Here is a 5,453-nt window from a genome sequence, read left to right on the forward strand (position 1 = left end):
CCAGTTGTGTCAAAGGAGAGTGGGCAATGTATTCACGTCCTAGCAGTAGGTGTCGCAGCTCGCTGAATCGAGTCTTAGGCAGTTACCTCTTTGCAATAGGATGGATTGACATGCCACAAGATCGGAGACGCTCGGAAAGGTCTAGAAGTGGGGGAGCTCTGCCCTAGAGTTGTCATGCAATATGTACTTAAGTGTTAGGATTTACAAATGGGAATATCTACCTAATGTTAGCATGCAAAGAATATGGGAATTCTACCTATGTTATCATACAAAAGAATAAGGGAATCCTACCTATGTTATCATACAAAAGGATATGGGAATCTTACCTATGTTATCATACAAAAGGATATGGGAATCTTACCTATGTTATCATACAAAAGGATATGGGAATCCTACCTATGTTATCATACAAAAGGTTCTATCTAATGGGTGCTACCTAATCGGAACAAGAATTGACGAGTGGAGCAAGGAGAGGTGCTAGGGATAAGGGTAGATGGCGATGCACGAAGCAATCGACTTACAAGGTTGATGGCGATGCATAAAGCAATCGACTTACAAGGTTGATGGCGATGCATAAAGCAATCGACTTACAAAAGGGTGGACGAATACGTGCTGGTTCTGTTAGGTTTTGAAAAATGATTACTCGACGTTGGATCGAGGTTTTGATCTTGTTTTGAAATGGTTATCGAATGTTCATTTTAATTCTTGTATTAACAGATGAATAAAGAAATGAAAGAATAAATATTATACATTTCATGGGAGAGGGATACATTTGTTATGAATGGGGATTGTTCATGGCAAACAAACAATAATAATATATGCCTCATACACCATACAAGTAGGCCACAGTTAATCAAACAAGTAAGATATAAACAAGTATATAATCAAATCAAATAATCAAAGAATGAAATAATGAAGCATTAAACAATGTATGAGAAGTATAAACATATTAAACAAATCAAACAATAAAAACATGGATGAAAGAAACAAGTATAAAAAATATCAAATGAATAAGACAAGTGAAATTATGCACACAAAGAATCAATGAATAATTTAATCGGGAAATGATGCAAGGATCAAATAAAATCAAGATGAGATGCCTCTAACATATGGCATATGAGATGAACAAGGGAGGATCAAAAGATCTCTTCAATTGCCCTAAGCAATCCCTATGTCAAACATCAATCATACAAAAGTCAACCGAAAAGTCAAGTCAACTTAAAAAATGTCAAATAAATAGTAAATTAATCACAAAAATTATGAAAAATTAAAATAAGTTAGATGGGGTCAGGACATCATCATCCCCCAAAAAGATTTTAAAAATAATAAAAATTGGTTATTAAATTAATTGAAATAAAACAGAAGTCAAATGAAAAGTCAACCAAACAAACTAGGTCAAAAATAAATCCAAAATAAATTTAAAATAGGAAATAAAATATCAATAAATGGTCAAGTTGACCATGAGACATTGGTCAACCCTCATCCCAAAAATCAGAATCTAAAAATAATTTTAAGTCATGTAAATAAAAATAATAATAAAAAGTGTATTTAAAAGGACTATTTGAAATAAATAATTGAAATAAAATAGTAACATTAAATAAAATATGAAAATAAAAAATAAATAAATTAAATAAAACATTAAGGAAAGGAAAAAATATTTTTTGGTATTTTTATAAATGAATAAAGTATTTTTATTAATTAAAATGAAAACGGAAATTAAATGTGGAATTTAGAAAAGAAATGAAAATAAATAAACAAAAAGAAATGATGGGCCAGATGGTGGTGCAGGTAGCAGTATGAGCGCTAGGCCCAGCCCACGGAATTGCCAACGTTACATCTAAAAATAAAATAAAAAGAATGTTCAGCATTATTTTTACAACTTTTGCTTATGCCCTAGTGGATAAAACAAGAGGCGGGTAACTGGATGTGCGTGGGTTCGAACCATGCCTGTGTTATTTTTAAAAATATTAAAGTCACTACGTGACAAAACCAGGAATGGGCGGATGGGATCAAAGGACGCGCATGCGATCGGGTGGCCATTACGCTGACACGTCATCACCTTTCCCATGCAAAAATAAAAAAAAACTAACAGCAGCAGGCATGCTGTCCAGGAAAAACGCAACCACCTTTCTTCATTTTTCAAACCAGTAGAACACAATGGTGTCTTGTTTTATTGAGAAAAATGAACAACAAGGGAGGCTCATGCAAGGATTTTTTTTCAAAAATTCAATATTTCAAAATTAAAGTTTAATGAAAATGCTTCAATGAAGGGTTCGTAAGACACACATATCATAATATTAACAACAAAAATTAATATTAAACAAGCATGGCATAGTGGAAAATAGCATGAAATATGGATAGTAAGCATGAAAGAATAGTAATGAACAATGGTAAACATGATGATAAACATGGATATATGGTCATAAAAATAGAGAAGTGAAGGTACCTAGTGGATGCAAGGTCCACTGCCCCTTTGAAGATGGAAGAAAAAATGAGATGCTTTGAAGCTTCAAGAGCTTTGTGGAAATGCAATGGAATGAAACTTGGTCTTTTCCTCTTGCCTTGCTTGTTTGAAAATAGTGGTAGCCTCCCCTTCAGATTAGGGTTTAGGAGCTTTAAGTATGTAGGGTTTGGAATGTTTAATGGGCTTGAAAGATTTGTTTTTTTGATTATGTGCATAATGAACAAAAAATGTGTAAAAGTGAGGTGTGGAAAGAAATGGCTAAATGTGGCAAAGCTTAAGTGAGTGAATCAAAAGCAAATGACCAAATGGGGTAAAAATTGGTGTGTTGGTCGTTTTTGGGGTTTGACTTGGTTTTCTAGTGCAGCATAAAAATGGCCCAACAGGGTGACTTTAAGACATTGTAACTTGATGAATACATGACCAAATGACAAGGCAATGCAAACAGTAGAAAGAGGGTAGGGAGCTTAACATCTTTCATGTTGAACACATCTTGAAATGGTGAGTGGAAAGAGGTGAAAAATAGCCATAAAGTTCATGTCTCATGGCTGCAAAATGGTTGGGCCAGTTTGGCCAAAATGCTGTCAAAAAATTCAACATATGATACCAACTTTAGATGAGTGTATCTTCCAAACCAATGATCCAAATGGGGTGGTTCCAAAAAGGTGTGAAAGAGGACATAACAAGGTACAACTGTCATGAAGAAAGTGTTTCCAAAAGATGCCTTGAAGTGCAAGAAATCTGGCCCATAAGTCTTGACAAATTTTGCAAATTCTGGACTTCGAAAATTTTCTAAGTGTCCTAAAATAAAGTCCTACTTTGACCAAACATAACTTTCTCAATTTTAATCCAAATGAAACAAACTTTATATCTCTAGAAATCTTGGAACAAGAGGAACAACTCTCATGTTGGAGAAATTTTCAAATGACGCTTGCATCTTGATGTAATATAGGCTTAAAGTGGGTGCAAAAAACCATAAAACTTGCCTTAAATGGAAAGTCAACTATTTCCAAATTTGGTAACTTCTCCAACTCCTGATTAAATGATGAATCCATGATCCAACCTTGATAAAATTTCACATATAGGCTCCCTTAGGTATGAATTTTGATATTCCACTTTCAAAATGTCAGGAATTGACTTTTCTGGCCCCATAGTTGACTTTTCCCAATCTGTCTGATTTCCGATTCCATTGATCAATTGAAGCACCTCTGGCTCAAATAAAGAGCTTATTTTTTGCATGTAGATCCTTGTGGACATGTGGAGGGCCCTGGAAATGAGTTTCACTCAAGGAATCAGAAATAAACCGATTTTATACCAAATCCTAGTTTTAGGGCAAAAATGACTAGAATCTGATTGCATTGATTGCCAATGGGTCTTTCTATGATAATTGTGGATCTTCTTAGGCCAAGATGCCTCTATAATCATGACATGAATGAACCCCTTCACTTCCAAGCAAACCTTGCCTATTGCAGGTAGCCATGAAACCCTGATTTTTTGATTAAATCCATATGCACATTCTGAGAGCTCTGAATCTTCCACTGATGAACTGAGGACCATAATAAGACATATGGAACCCCTTGAGACCCTTGAGACTTGTATATTTGGAGAATGAAATTCAATTCTCAGTCTTTCTCTCTGTAGGCTCCTTCTGTTAAGGAGTGATCAATAAAACCCTGATTTCCCAAGTCACTGATGCAATATGCAATGAGTATGACCTAGTATGATGCTAATGCAATGTGAAACACAATCTCATGCTTCTAAGAAAAATGAAGGGTAAATTTTGGGGTATTACAGATACCCCCTGATTTTCTACCATATACTTTCTCTGTAGATGACAAAGAGGATGAGGCACACCAAAGAAGTTCGCTAGGAGCATCATTTGCGCTGCCATTTATCGGTTGGACTGGGTAGTATCCTGGATCAGTGGATTAAGGTTTTCCCCCATAGTTTGGGCTAATATCTAGACCATTTCATGGTTACTCTCATCCATTTGTTGTATAATGACTACAACATAGTTATTCGTCAAATTTGGCATACAGGTAGAATATCCCATACCTAAAGACTGGCTATTTCGACCCATGTTCACCCCAAAACCTGCTTCCTGTAATGGCGAAGTCATCATAGGTTCTGAAAATACTGGAGGGGCACTTTGCAAGTTTTCCATCATCTAAGTTGGCATTCCATAGGATTGATCTTGACCACTTAATGACATCTAAAACCCTGGAGGCGTAAAGGGTCCAAACACAAAAGTCCCTATAGGCGAGGGAGTTTGTGAATGGCCCATTGGCCTAGTAAAATTCAGGATAGGCCCTATATGGGCAATCAAATGCGTAGGCATCGAACTTGCCATTGACGCTATAAGTTCAGAAACGGTTTCTAGAACCGTTGGTCCCCCGTCGAAAAAACTGGGGGTGGTTATCCATTATTAGTTGACATCTTTGAGGTTTCGCACTATCTGGATGGTTTGAATTTACCATTCCCCTCGTGTATCTTCCTCTTTATCTATCCTCGTTGGTGGTGGTTACTTTACCACTTCTCAATAACATACAACGAACTTTTCAAAAATAGAAAGATGATTGAACGACAAGAACTAATAAAATGAAGAAAAATTATTTTTTTGTTTTCCAAAACAGTTAGCACTGTCCCACTGGGTGTGCCAATTTGTTTACCGTGAAAATTGGTAAACAACCACTGATCTTCGAGATTAAAAATATTTTGGTTACTTATAGGATCGATCAGATTGATCCTAGGATATGTGCTAATTGTTTTTAGGGCGAAATTCGATGAATGATAAACACTTCGACAAGGTTCATACTCAAATGACTTGTTAAAGAATACAAAGGAAAAATAATGCAAAGAAAGCAAGGAAAGTGCTAGAAAGTAAATGACAAAGAAGATAAATTTCTGAAAAGAAAAGAAAAGATTGATTAAATTGCTTTGAGTAAAAACATGGTGCAACATCAAACGTACATTTTCTCAATTTACACTTTCT

Source organism: Lathyrus oleraceus, chromosome 1 (assembly GCF_024323335.1).
Source record: "Lathyrus oleraceus cultivar Zhongwan6 chromosome 1, CAAS_Psat_ZW6_1.0, whole genome shotgun sequence".
Taxonomy (NCBI): domain Eukaryota; kingdom Viridiplantae; phylum Streptophyta; class Magnoliopsida; order Fabales; family Fabaceae; genus Lathyrus; species Lathyrus oleraceus.